The sequence below is a fragment of the Lissotriton vulgaris genome, unplaced genomic scaffold (genome assembly GCF_964263255.1).
Source record: "Lissotriton vulgaris unplaced genomic scaffold, aLisVul1.2 SCAFFOLD_1346, whole genome shotgun sequence".
Taxonomy (NCBI): domain Eukaryota; kingdom Metazoa; phylum Chordata; class Amphibia; order Caudata; family Salamandridae; genus Lissotriton; species Lissotriton vulgaris.
In genome coordinates this window covers 550504-565672 of record NW_028245861.1, presented here as the reverse complement: position 1 = coordinate 565672, position 15169 = coordinate 550504, and the positions used below count along the sequence as shown (strand labels likewise).

General features: G+C 40.8%; 1 protein-coding gene across 1 annotated transcript in view; it reads left to right on the top strand.

Moving 5' to 3' along the window:
• The window catches only part of CLDN11 (claudin 11), a 131472-nt gene that overhangs the window by 99775 nt on the left and 16528 nt on the right, over window positions 1-15169 (top strand). The gene's annotated exons all lie outside the window — the stretch shown is intronic.

Below are 15169 nucleotides of genomic sequence, written 5' to 3'. Positions count from 1 at the left end.
CAGATAGTTGTTCCCAGTGTAACATCAGCAGTTAAGAAACAATCCATTGCACCAGCAAAAGAAAGTAACTTTTGTAAGGGCAAGAAAGCCGCTCACCAACTAGTACAATTTCTGTACCTGAATCAATGTATCTGAAATCTAATGTGAGAGCTCATATAACACGTATCAAAACATAAAATGCAACATCGTCTGCAAAGATTTGTTGTCAGAGGAACACAGATGTGTATAAGCACAACTTAGCAGAAAGGATATTTGCTGAAGTTTTATTTAAACACTGAATCATGTCACCAAATTCCTCTAAGAAACATTAGCTACAATAGTTAGATATGATAGATATGTTTTCAAGCCAATTGTAGTTTTTATTGACATAAATGATCTAATAATGGACTTGCCCAGCTCGTTACTTCCCCTTACGTTTCACCGTCTCTCTAAAATACAATTTTTCACCTATAGTTTATCTCCTCTAGATATATGTTGGGAGTATTAGATATTTGAAGGCATCCCAAATCAGTTTGTATCTTATTAATGTAGTTTATGCATAGTATCTTTTAAGTAGTCTCTAGCTTCTATCAACACAGAATAGTATTTTTATTTAATATGAAGTCCACAAGAGAACTGGGGCTAATTTATTCTTAAGCTCTATACATCAAACCCAGCTCTTAGTATTATGTAAAATCCAATGTGCTAGTCCCAATAGATGTCAGAATAGCCCCAGACACCAGCACCATTCGTGGTTACTGAAATACATTTCCTGGTGTAAATAATTTTAATATTGTGTACCTGTTTGTTGTCAACGTATAGCAAATCTGAAAGTTGCGTCCAGGGACTTGGGTAAATATAAGCATACTACACTGTAAGAAATGAGACTAACAATTAATTCTGTTACAGTGAATACTTAAACAGCAAAATAACTAAGACTGAGTCAGTTCATACTTTTTTATTGAAAATATGTTTTTCTACATAGCTTTCGCACCTGTTGTGAAAATGCATGTCTTAGAGAAGTTAGTTGTTAGGTCAAGGCCATGAGTGAGATGTAAGGGTCAACCAAATTCATAAGCCCATTTTCAGTTATCTGCATATTGAGTGTGTCATCTGCATATAATAGCACAGGTAGATATGTATCACCTAGTCTAGGGGTATCCTGGGTTTTCCCCTTCGGGTGCTCTCCAATTGTTATGTGTACAATACAAAAAAGGTGGGTGTGGGGACGCAACCCTGAAGACTTCTGTTTCTAAGTTAAAAATAACTTTGCGCTTGTCCACTTTGACGCATCTAACTAACTCTAAGGTCACTATGTACAAAGAAAAGAAAGTAGATAATATTTTTGTCTATGCCCATAATTCAAAACTATCCAACAATTTAGTTTTATTTATGCAGGTAAAATTAAAACTTAAATCGAGTGAATACATATCTTAAAATTAGATGTACATTTAGTTATTTTTCTACGGTACCTAACCCAGCTCTATACCCAAATTGTTATTCAGGTAAAAGGTCATTAGAATCTGCCCATTCCTCAATTCTAGATATTAGTATTCTACCTAGAATTTTGATTGTAGAATCTAGAAGGGATAATGGCTAATAACAAGGAAGATCTTCTCTGTGTCCTTTCTTAACCTTTGGGATAATTAGAGACTTGGGCCATGAGGGTGACATTTTGGTGGTGCACACAGCTTTGTAAGCATTGGTAATCATGGCCCCCATAGGTAAACATTGCATTTAAAAAAAGATTCATAGGCACCCCATCAGACCCATGCACTGGCCTTGATTGCTTTAATAACCAAGGAGAGATAAAATACAGCTTATTAAACAGTAGAGAATGACCAGACTACTAATATCTGAGCTCTTATTCCAATATACACTAAAAAAATGGTGAACCCATGCATGCGGTGGAATGTGACAATCCATTTTAAATTGAATTGAATCTGTGAATGGCGCATCTTGTTTATTGGGTCAGATGCTGGATTGTGGTTAGACAGGATATCGGAAACAATAATTATGTGAGCCAAAATATTGTGTGAAGAATGATGAGGACAAAAATATCATGAAGGTAAGTTTCTATAGGTAAGCAAATTATATATATAACTCCACAGATATGTACTTTAACAATATATATTACCTTCTTGGTATTATGGTCCTTGATATTTTTGACACAATATTCTGTCCACAGATATTTTTGCTTCCGATATTCTGTCAGTGAACCATGTTGAAGGCTAGTTCAGTTTTTTGGCAGTAGTTCATTTTGTCTGTTTAATGACAGGGTTTGTTTACAGGTACAATTACTATTAGAAAGCCAGTGGGTTTTCTTAATATCTTTATCACAATGAACTCATGAAGTAGTTAAACACATCTGTTAACCCCTGCTCCACTTGTTTTCTATGCTAAGAATTTCTCTCTTAATCACTGTTGTGTAGTGCAGTCAAGCCCATTACCACTTACAATTAATAAATATAATTCCATGCCTGCACATGTGCTTTACTGAATGGATCAACATATGTACAATCTTTATCAAGAGGAGCAGATAATCTCATGAACCATGTCCCTGTTAGAGACTGGGGATCACAATTCTATGCAATTAGCATAGATGCTAGTCAGGGGGGAATGCTTCAAATTAAATAGATCAAGCAAAACTCATTTGCAGGTAAGCTTTGGATTTTCTGTGGGATCTTGTCATTGGATACCTCATGCAGCTGAAGACGTACGGTGGTGGCCATGCCTTTTTACTTCTGTCAAGGTGCATCTTGCCTATGGATGGATTTCAGTACCCATGTTTTGGTAAACAGCATTGGAGGGCACTGATGGTCGGATGCTGGTAGGAGTGATGGAGGAGCTAACCAATTAATTATTGAACTTTCCCTAGGGCTTTCAATTGGCTTTTCTCTTTACTGGACCCAGCATTCTTGTGTTACCACTATAACATTTTGTAAAATGTGTTACCACTATAACATTTTGTAAAATGTGCTTGAGAGAAACATGAGCTCTCTCTGTTTATGTTAATTAGTACATAAAGCAAGTAGATATTAAAAATACCTCTGTGATAATCTGAATCAGAATCAAATTGTTGTAATATTAAAGCAATTGAAGCATATTAATTGTTACATTTACATTGAGACAATACATATTGTTTATGCTTCCTCTTGAAAAAGATTGAATTCTTCGACCTACCATTTTGCCTCAGCTTTGTGTCCGTTCCTTTTATCTATGGGCCAAGAACTCATGGGTTCTTGATCTCCGAGACCTATGCATTCTTTTGCATATGACCTCTAGAGTGCTTGACAACTTGAAACATGCTTTGGTAATACCTTTGCTTAAAAAAAACCTCAACCTTTCCCTTTACCTGGAGCAACTTTTCTCCTAAACATCTTCTTCCTTTCCTGGTCAAAATATTTGAAAGGCATTTCAATAAAACTCTAGCCAACCAAATACTATAGCCTACTCAACTTCTTTCAAGCTGTCTTTAGACTTTAAAAATAATACAGAATTATCACTGTTTACAGTAAAGGATAAACTTATGTTTATCATGGCAGCTCTGCCACCTTTATCATCCTGGACATATCAGTCGCATTCAACACCATTTTGCATAGTTTACCAATTTTGTGACTGTATGAGATAGGTATCTCTCATAACACTCTCTCTTGGATTTAATCCTAACCAATCAAACAAAAACTGTATCTCTTCCTCATTGCACCTCAACAACATCCTCAGGTATCATCTCTCGGTCGCTTGCTGTTCAATGTAAATGTATCCACACTTGCAGCTCTTGTAAGGTCATTAGGTTTCCAATTACTATCATATGCAGATGACATTGCGTCAATATCAGAAATCATCTCTGATTCTTAGAAGTCACCTGCATCTCAGAAGTCCCCTCCTGGATGTGTTCCAAATGCCAGCAATTGAACAGTGGTAAAATAGGGATTCTTCTCTTTGATAGATCCCCTCCCCCATGACCGCTTCATTTGGTGGCTATCCGAACTTGGCTCATCTCCTTTGCCAGTCATCTCCATAAAAAATCTTGGTATTTTAAGGCCCATATCAAACATGTCACCTCATACTGCTTCTTAATACTAATGTTCTTATGAAAATCATCCCATTGCTTACTTACTCTTGCTGTAGAACCCTTGTCCAAGCCCACATTGCCTCAAGGTTGAATTACATCAATTCACTATAGCTGGGGCATTCCCATTATTTAACTCTCGTCTATATCTTCACATTTGCCCTTAATTCACCTGCTACCAATCAGGAAAATAACTATCTTTAAAGCTCTATGCATGTTTCAGAAATGTTGTTTGAATTCTGGTTCTTAATTCAGCCTCAAAAAATGTTTCTTATTGTCCAGCACAAACCTAAGGTCCTCAATTCTTAATTTGCTTTGGATCCCACTTATCCACCTCTACTGAATTGGAAGTCACCCTTTTTTCTTTCTGGCAACCAAGTTTTGGAACTCACTACCTGCCCACATTAGGACCATCATGTCTAATTTTTACATTGGGAAACTTTAATTCTGCTTCCTTACTCTTATGCCAGTACTCCAACTTTTTGATATGCAGTGTGCATTCAGGGAACTTTTTCTGATGTATAGATGGCCAATTACCCATTGGGAATACACTGTCTTTGTGCATTAGCTCTCATACATAAGGCCTCTTTCTCACATTTTCAAAATTACCAAAGTTTTCTGAATGAGAAATTTTAATTGTAATCAGTTATTGCACACATGCTACAGCATTTGTTCCTCCAACTTGGTCATTTCACAGCAGACATTGTAATGGTGCAATTTTTGTACTACACCTATACTTCTGACTCATGTCAAGTCAAGTCAAGTCATAAAATTTGTATAGCGCACTACATACCCAGAGGGTTTCAAGGCGCTTAGGAAGGGGAGGGGGATTATTTGTCAAATATCCACGTTTTAAGCTGCTTTCTGAACGCTAGGTGGTTCTGGGTGAGGCGAAGGTAAGCGGGGAGTGAGTTCCATGTTTTAGCAGCTAGGTATGAAAAGGATCTGCCTCCCATGGTGGTCTTGTTGATTCGAGGTACAGTGGCGAGGGCTTGGCTGGAAGAACGTAGTTGGCGGGAGGGGGTGTAGAAGGACAGTCAAGAGTTGAGGCAATCTGGTCCGATGTCGTAGAGTGATTTGTGTGCGTGGGTAAGCAGTCGGAAAGTGATCCTCTTATTGACGGGTAGCCAGTGGAGGTCTTTAAGGTGACCAGAGATGTGTTTGTTGCGTGGGATGTCTAATATGAGCCTGGCTGAGGCGTTTTGGATTCGTTGGAGTTTCTTCTGGAGTTTTGCGGTAGTACCCGCGTAGAGGGTGTTTCCGTAATCTAGTCGGCTCGTGACCAGAGCGTGGGTGACTGTTTTCCTTGTTTCGGAGGGGATCCAGCGAAATGTTTTTCTGAGCATGCGAAGAATGTTGAAGCAGGAAGAGGATACGGCATTGACTTGTCTGTTCATTGAGAGTGAAGAATCCAGGATGACGCCAAGGTTCCGTGCGTGGTCTGTCGGGATGGGTGCTTTTCCGAGGGCTTCCGGCCACCAGGAGTCGTCCCATGCAGAGGGGGATGTACCTAAGATGAGGACTTCAGTTTTGTCTGAGTTCAGTTTCAGACGGCTGTGTTTCATCCATTCGGCAACTTCTTTCATTCCTTCGTGTAGGTTAGTTTTGGCGGTGCTGGGGTCATTGGTGAGAGAAAGGATCAGTTGAGTGTCGTCTGCGTAAGAGATGATGTTGAGGTTGTGTTGGCGTGCGATGGCCGCGAGGGGGCTCATGTATACGTTGAAGAGGGTGGGACTGAGTGAGGATCCTTGGGGTACGCCGCAGATGACTTCAGAGGCCTCGGACTTGAATGGAGGAAGGCGGACTCTCTGGGTTCTTCCGGTGAGGAACGAGGTGATCCATTCGAGTGCTTTTCCTTGGATTCCGATGTTATTGAGGCGTTGTAGAAGGGTGCTGTGGCAGACTGTATCGAATGCTGCAGAGAGGTCGAGGAGGATGAGGGCGACTGTGTCTCCATTGTCCAGTAGAGTTCGAATGTCGTCTGTTGCTGCGATGAGGGCGGTCTCAGTGCTGTGTTTTGCTCGGAAGCCAGATTGTGAGGGGTCGAGGGATTTGTTGGCTTCGAGGAAGGCGGCGAGCTGGTTGTTGACGGCTTTCTCGATGACTTTGGCCGGGAATGGAAGAAGCGAGATGGGGCGGTAATTTTTGAGTTCGGTGGGGTCCGCTGTAGGTTTTTTCAGAAGGGCGGTGAGTTCAGCGTGTTTCCAGTCTTCTGGGAAGGTAGCGGAGTTGAAGGAGCAGTTGATGACGTCTCGGAGGTGCGGTGCTATGACGGAGTCTGCTTTGTTGAAGATGTGGTGAGGGCATGGGTCTGTGGGGGATCCTGAGTGGATGGAATTCATCAGGCGGATGGTGTCCTCAGTGGAGATTGGGTTCCAGGCGTTAAGGGTGTTCTCGGGGGGAAGATGGTCAGCAGATGGTAGGGTGGGTTGGTTTCCGGGTTGGTTGTCAAAGCTGTTGTGGATGTCTGCAATCTTGTTGTGGAAAAAAGAGGCTAGGGAGTCGCAGAGGGTTTGAGAGGGGGTGATGTCGTTGGAGTTGGCCGATGGATTGGAAAATTCCTTGACGATGTTGAAAAGTTCCTTGCTGTTGTGGGCGTTGTTGTCAAGTCGATCCTTGAATGCTGTTTTCTTGGCTTTTCGGATCAGTTGGTGGTGAGTGCGGGTGGCGCTTTTGAAGGCGTCCTTGGTGCTGGTGGTTGGGTCTTTTTTCCAGGCCTTTTCAAGGGAGCGGCAGAGTTTCTTGGACTTCTTGAGATCATCGTTGAACCATGAGGCTTTCTTGCTGCCAGGTTTGCTTTGACGTTTTTTCAGTGGAGCTAAGGTGTCGGCGGTGTTGGATAACCATAGGGTGAGGTTGGTGGCGGCTTCGTTGGCGTTAGAAGAGAGGGCTGGAGAGTTTCGAAGGAGCGATGCGGAGATTTGGTCCGTGGTGATTTTGTTCCAGTTTCTTTGCAGGGTAGGTTGGGAGTGGTTGATGGGTTTCGGCTTGTTGTAGGTGAAGTGAACGCAGCTGTGGTCAGTCCAGAGGAGATCCGTAGTGTGGCTGAAGGAGACATGGTTGCTGGATGTGAAGATGGGGTCGAGTGTGTGACCTGCGATGTGGGTGGGGGAAGTGACTAGTTGTTTAAGTCCGAGGTTGGCGAGGTTGTCCACGAGGGTGGCGGTGTTGTGGTTGTTTATCTTTTCAAGGTGAAAGTTGAGGAAAAAAAAAATTCTAAATGATTCAGAATTACAACTGATTAAGTCAAGAGAACCTCAGTCATGAGAAGACTTTGTCTGAACTGGGTTGTATGTCACAATATCATATACTGGAATATCAATTTTTATAAAAATTGTGTCCTAAATATCTTTCAAAAAATATTGTCCCATTTTGTGTAGATTTTCTAATATTAACTCAAATTTTTCAACTGTACTGTTTTGCTTTCCAGTGATTCCAATTTAGCATATCATTTCTTAAATTCCATAATTTTGCTTATGAGTAGATGTTGTGTAATGCCTTCTGTTAAAGCAAGAGTTATACTAATCAGAACAACCAAATACAATAGCAACAGACCATGTTGACTCCAGTCAGCGGATACCATGGAAACCTAAAGAATGCCTAATTTGAGAACGCATGGAAACTGTGTAAAAACCCAGGTCTCTGCCTGAAAAATAAACAACTTTTGCCTTCAGCAGAGACCATATACAGATCTGAATTCTGTAATAGGCCTAAAAAGAAAAATAAAGGAAATAGTTAGGGTACAATTCTCTATAGAACCAAGCCAAGTAATTACATTTCCTAAAGAGGAGAAGATGCAGGAAAAACGTAATCTAAGAAAAAAGAGAAGGAAGACCAAAATTAGGATCAGTTAAAAGAGGCAGCTTCCTGCAAAGATACCAAAAGATCCTGTGAAATAATCACTGACAGCTGTGGTTCCAGATCAAAGTCTCTCCCGGTTCCCATAAAAGAAGCAGTATGGAGAACATATCTTAAAGAACTTTATTCTGGAAATGCAAATTCGGTCTGGTTACCTCTTCTCCCTACAGTATCTCCCTCTTCTCCCTCAGTATGTTATGCTTCCTCTATGAGCGAGGTCGTGGGTATCCCCATGACAGTCATTAAAAAGGAGCACTTTCTGTGGGCCTTGTATCTCACACCCCTTTTTGCTGACTGTTACAAGTATGGGTTACTTCCTCTTCCAGGTCTGGAAGCATCTTAATCCTGTCTCACAGAAAGGGACCTAGACACCTCCCTGGCAATTATCACCAAATAGCATTATTAGATGCGGTGGGTATTCGCAAGGAGCATTCTGGAGCACATGACCAAGTGGGTGGTGGAGGATAAAATTCCTCCCTGTCGAACAAGCAGGCTCCAGGAAAAAACCATTGCACATTAGACAATATCTGTATGCTGAAACTCAGCTAAAAAGTACGCCTTAACTTGAGAGGTTAATGTAACTATGTGGGGTTGATAGATTTTTCAACGGCATATGATTGGGTAGACCTCCAATCACTTTGGGAAAAACAAAAGAATTTGGGTTGCGTGACACCCGTCTCTTATTAATAATCTCCCTGCACTCCTCTACTTGGTGCCAACTGTTATTAGGGGGGATTATCCTCTGTAATTCCAACAAAAAATGGGCTGAAATAAGGGTGTCTGCAGGTGCTATTGCTGTTCTCTTTGTATGTCTCCGACCTCCCTAGTTGTTTTGCAGCTAATAAGAGAGATGCTCAGAAGGGAGGTGGCAATTTCTTTCCCTGTCTGATGTATGCAGATGATATTCGCAATTTTGAATTTCACACCCAAGGGCTTGATAAATAGGTTGATGTCCCTCCAACAATGTATTGCCTTAAACTATTGAAGATTAGTGTTTCAAAGAGCAAGATATTGATTTTAAAAAGCAGAAAGGGGCCGATTCACAGAACTAATTTAAGACACAATCCTAAACTTACTACTTTTGGTATTCACAGAAGTTAGGATTTTGTCTTAAGTGTGTCTTAAGACAAACTTAAGACAGACTTAAGACAGACTTAAGTTAGGATTTTGTCTTAAGACAAAATCCTAACTTCTGTGAATACCAAAAGTAGTAAGTTTAGGATTTTGTCTTAAATTAGTTCTGTGAATCGGGCCCAAAGTTTGGGAAGATTAGTAACTGTGTTTGGAGTATAGTTCCAGATAAACTAGAGGTCGTAAAAACATATCCCTATTTAGGGAAAGTTGTAACTGGTAATACATTGGATAAAGCCCATAAAGAATATTGCTCCTCCAAGGCCTTCTAGTATGCAAATCGGTTAAGTGCTTTTTATAACGAAGTGGGGCGAAGAGACTTTATGAAGTTGCTATCTTTCAAGGAGAAAGTCCCACCTACTCTATTATTATAGAGAAAATTGAAGGGCAAATTATTCTCATATTATGCAATTGTAATACATCTGTATCAACCCCAGTAGTTAGGCTGGAATTTGGTCTGACAAGCTCCCATGTGAGAGGAATAGCCAGTGTGATTCCTGGGGCTATCAACCGAAGAACAGTGAAAAGAATTCCTTGAGGGACTTCATGAATCATGAAATATTTGGCTCAGACCTGGGCAAATCCTCTTTCTTTTTAGATTTTACTTTGGTGCTGAGTTATTTTGAATTATAGGAAGAGGTTGTGTTCTCTCCTAGAATTATAAAAACAGTTAAAAGGTACAATAGCATTATCAATTACCAAAGAGATCTCATATATTGTACGATGAAAAAAAGGTTGGAGGTGATAAGCTTATCTAGATGCCCTAAGGTATCGAATTTGGACCGTGGTTCTCACTGTTTTATGACATTATTTTATATTAATCTGCTTCTGTTAAATGACCTCATGGCAAATTGATCCTTTTCTAGGAAAGAATGAACAATGGCAATTCTGTAGAGGTAGCACAATAGTTGCTTTTCCACCCAAAGAATAAAGTAATTCATATAAAAAAAATTCTAATTTGTTAAAGGTTTCATGAATTTATTTTAAGTGTATCTAGGTATGTTGGGGAGGGAACTCTTTCGCTTGTGCACTATAGAGAAATTTGCACATAATGTCTGCTGCTATGTTAGGGGAGAACTTCTTTAGAAGTGTATTATGGAGTCATTTGCATATACATTTACTATTCTCTGAATCGATTTTAGACACTGTGGGCCCGATGTAGGTAAGCTAATTTTACCACTTCTTAAATACCGAATCATACCGATTCGGTATTTAAGAAGTGGTAAAATGGAGGGGGAGGGATGTAGGTATTTCAGATTCGGTAAATACTGAATCGTTAAGATTCGGTATTTACCGATTCTGTAAATACCGAATCTGTAAAGCCCATTGATTACTATGGGCATTGAAGCCCATAGGAATCAATGGTCATTACTGAATCGGTATTTACCGATTCGGTAATTACCGATTTTTGCAAGGGTGCAGGAGGTGTCACTTTGACACCCTCTAGCACCCCAATTCCGGACTTGTCTGCCATGTGGCACACAGACATGCCCAAAGGGCATGTCTGTGTGTCACATTGCACAGGTGTCCATGCACAGATGTGCATGCACACCTGGATTCAGTATTTTACCACCCAATTGGATTGGGTGGTAAAATACCGAATCTTAAAGCCCTGTGGCACTCTGACATGTGCCAGCTACATCTGCATTTACAGAATCGGTATTTTACCGAGTCTTTATTTACCGATTCGGTAATTTTACCGAATCGGTAAATACAGAATCGGTAAAATACCGATTCTGTAAATGCATGCCCTACATCTGAAAACCGTAATACCGGTCGGAAACGGCCGAATTCGGCCGTTTCTGACCGGTATTAGGGCACCTACATCGGGCCCTGTATCTTTAAATATTTTAAAGGTTTTATATACTTATTTTAATCTGGAATTAGGATTGCTGCTATGTTTGGTGAGGGAGCTTCTTTGGCTGCCTGCTATGGAGGAATTTGCACATAATTTCTTTTGCTGTGTCGGGTGGAGAACCTGCTTAGATACTTATTATGGAGTAATTTGCCCTTAAATTCATAATTTCTGAACAGTATCTTTACCCAGTCTCTTATCTTTTATTATGTAATGTTATTGTATTTTATGTGGACCTCTTTTGAGTTCCAAATAAGGAATAAGGAAATGAATTGCCTGTTTCAGAAAGCGGTATGGGACCATAGAAATGATAGTATGTGTCCGAGGCAAGATGGCAGCCGAGCTGTCAGCTGTTTAAAGATCTTCACCCTGTCAGGCCTCCTGTCGTTTATTTGTTCTGTGTTATTGCTGGATGACCTGCTTCACGGCCACAGAGTAACCCGATATGATCTGGTCTGTTCATGGTGTTATTTTTTTGATGCCGTTTGTTTTCACTCTTCCGACTTACCTGGTGCCTCCCCCGTAGTTTTCCCTGTACGTCTGATATATCAGAATGTCAGGCTACGTCCCAAGAAGCTTTCATCCCTCTAAAGATGACAAGAGGAGCTAAGGCTCGCAGCTCAGATGACCTTTCTGTTTCAATGAGGACCGATGCGGAGCTCGGCGTGCTGGAGCAATTGTTGTAAAGAAAGCAGAGCATACCTCTGAGAAAATGCGAGGTACTGGTACTGGGAAAAAGTCTACCCACAATTTTGTTTGCTGCTAAAAATTCTGTGAAATAGCTGGCCTTAATGGAAAAAGGAGCTGCCAAAACATATGTTAACAAGAGTTGGCAGGTTGATGACTCTGCACTGTTCTATCCAGGTACTACCATTCAGAGTACCAAGGTGAGCCAACCTACAGGGGCTTTTCTAAGTAAAGGTGCTGGGCATGTAGGGGCAGCAAAGGGGGGCTTAACTGGGACAGTACAGGGACCAGCTTATCTTCCTGCAATAATGTGTGAAAAAGATGTAATTAACGAAGGGCTACACTTAGATTTAGATACTATAAAGGGTACATCTTAACGTGCAATGTCCACAAAGAGGTTCATGAAGCCTAGGGCTGGGGATCATATGGAAGCCAGGAATGAGACAGACGCTGAGGAAGAATTTTTCTCCCTTCCAAATCCGTCCAACTCCTTAAGGGATGAGGTTTCTTATGTCTATAGGAGGAGTTCAGGGGAAGAATCATCAAGGAATGGATGGAGCGAATCGAGTCGTTTACATTTGGAGGAAGAAGATACTGGCAGTAAAAATGCTAAATCAGGTACTGTATGGAAAAAGGCCTGCCTGATGCTGTGGAGCAAAAGAGAAGATGCAGGTGTCCTCACGTGGGACTACTCATTTTTCACTGTACTTGGTGCTGATGGGGTGGTCCCCGTCGAGACAACACAGATTACCCCAGCTCTTCTTGAGAGCTCAGAGGAAGTATCACTTACTGACATTTATCAAAGCATCATGGCACACACGGAAGAGACAAGGGCAGAGAGCCAAAGAATTCAAATGGCGTGCCACAAAATTCAGAGCTCCATTTGGCGTGTCACTAAATCATGCTCTGAATTTGCCGAAAGGATCAGCAAAGCCGAAAACCGAATCTCAATGTTAGAAGATGAGCTAATAGCCCGGAAAAATTTAACAGACATGCTAAGGTCTTCGAAGGATGACACTCAATGGAAGCTGGCGGACCTGAAGAATTATCTCCGACTAAATAACGTCAGAGTTCTCGGTATTCAGAGGTAGTCGAAGGCTCACATGCATTGTTGAACTCTTCACAGTCGCTTTTCCTGAGCTAACACTATGGTTCTGGAACACTGAAGTTCAGAGAGCTCATCGGTTTCCATTTAAACAATATTACCACCCATGACAAGTAATCCCTAAACCTAGTGTACTTTTAATTTGCTTGAATAGCTTTTTGGCTCATCAAGTTCTGTATGATTTGTAGCTTCCAAACAGGTAAAGGTATTTTTTGTCAGGCCAGATTACTGCTAAACAACAGTTTAAAAACACTGGCAACTCAGGCAATTGATTCCAATGTTCCAGAGTAGAAGGCTCAGGTTTTTTTTCTCAATCCCACAAAACTTACAGTTATAAACAAAGATAAAGCCCATTTTTTTACCTCTGAATTGAAAGGTAAGGAACTCTTGCAGTCAAATAATGTCAAAAAGCGGAGATATTCAGGGTTGGGTTAGGGGCAATGAAATTGATATGGATGTTTTGCGGGCGGGAAGAATATCTATACGGCATGATTGCTTTCATGTTTCATGTTTTTCATATGGGGAGAAAAGTGGCCGGCTCTTGGCTTGGAAAGCTAAAACGGATAAAGTCCGCAATCATATAAATATTTTGAAAGAGTCCTCTACAGGCCAGATCTTAGACACAAGTACAAAAATAGGGGTTGAAGTTCGTCGATATGTGGCCAAATTATATAAAGAGGATATTGAACCAGGGTTGGATAAGATTAAAGAATTCTTGGGTAGAGTTGAGCTTTCCTCCCTGGATGATCATCAAAGAGTTTATCTAGGCTCGGGAATAAGTGAAGAAGAGATTTGAATGCAGTTGGGAAGAATGTCCACAGGGAAGGCGGCTGGGCCTGATGGCCTTCCGATAGAAATTTATTGATTTCTTGATGATAATCTTATATCTGTATTTAAAGAACTGTTTGACAAGATTCTGGTAGATGGGGAAGATCCTCTGGCGACTTGTGCCGAAGCAACAATTGTTACAATTTTGAAACCCAATAAGGATCCGATGGCAGTAGAGTCTTACAGGCCTATATCCCTGTTGAACACTGATTATAAAGTGTTCACGGGGATATTGGCAACTAGAGTTGCTAAGATCATAAAGAGTATAGTTCATGGTGATCAGAGGGGGTTTATCCCTGGAAGGCAGCTTAATGAACTCACTTTTACTATGTTGGGTATAATAGATCTAGCAGAATCCTTTAATCTTCCAGTGACTATGGTGGCAGTGGAGGCTGCTAACGCGTTGAACCAGGTTCACTGGACGTACCTTTGGGAAGCCTTGATAACTTTTGGTTTCCCCACAAATTTAATACAAGCGTTACAGTTGCTTTATAGTATGTCTAAAGCCAGAGTTCTAGTTAATAGAGAATTAACGGATTGGTTCAATATTTTCCGGGGAACAAGGCAGGGATGCCCGCTGTCCCCCTTGTTGTTCAACATTTATATTGAACCTTTTGCAGCTTTAATAAGACAGGATCTTTTTATTTTTCCCTTTAGATATAAAAACTGTGGGGTGAAAGTAGTTTTATATGCGGATGAACTTATTCTTTACACTCAGAACCCTAAGGAGGCCATTCCTAAGTTGTGGGATAAAGCAGAATTATTTGGGAAGGTCTCCGGATATAGTGTAAATAAAGATAAGACTGTGGTTATGGAGTGGAACTCATCTTCCCAGACTCCCGGGGTAAAAACTCAAATGCGACATCTTGGCATAATAATTACGCAGAAGTTAGTAGATCTTCCTGGGGCTAATTGGAGAAAGATCTGTCAGGAGGTAGGAAGATGGTGGATCAGACGGGCTAATCTTCCTCTTAATATATATGGAAGGGTAAATCTGATCAAAATGATTATACTCCCCAAGATAACTTTTCTTTTTAATAATATACCCCTCCCATTTAATAAGATGAGGTAGAAAATTACAGGGCAAGAAAGGTAGTTTTGTGTGGGCGTCAAAAGCTCCGCCTATTTCTTGGAAAAGGTTAAGGAGGAAGCTAAAAAGTGTCAGTCTTCCCTTTCCTGATTTATGGGTCTACACTCATGTATTTCATTTTAAGAACTTCCGGATGTTAATAAATAAGTCGGATGACTCTGTATTAGGTATAATGTATGGGGCATTGCTCAGCGACTTGGGGGACGGGCAAGATCAGTTCCTTTTTAAGGTCGGAGACCCGAAATTGTTTTAATAAGTAAGGCTAAAAGTTCTTTTGTAGACATTAAAGAATTGGGTATTCATGCGGAAAAAATTGGGAATCTCATATTACTCTGATTACTCTCCAATTTGGGGTTCTCCAGGTACTCCAGCTTGTTTAGACGATCTACTAAGTTTACCAATGAAACAAGCAGGTCTTCTAAGTTTGGGAGTTTTAAAAATAGGTAATTTCATGAGTTGGGAAATGTTGACATTATGCATTCATGGTCAATTAACCAGATTCAAATATTACCAACTGTCTGCTTGGTGGGTGCGGCAACAGTGGGAGTAACAGAAGGATGATGC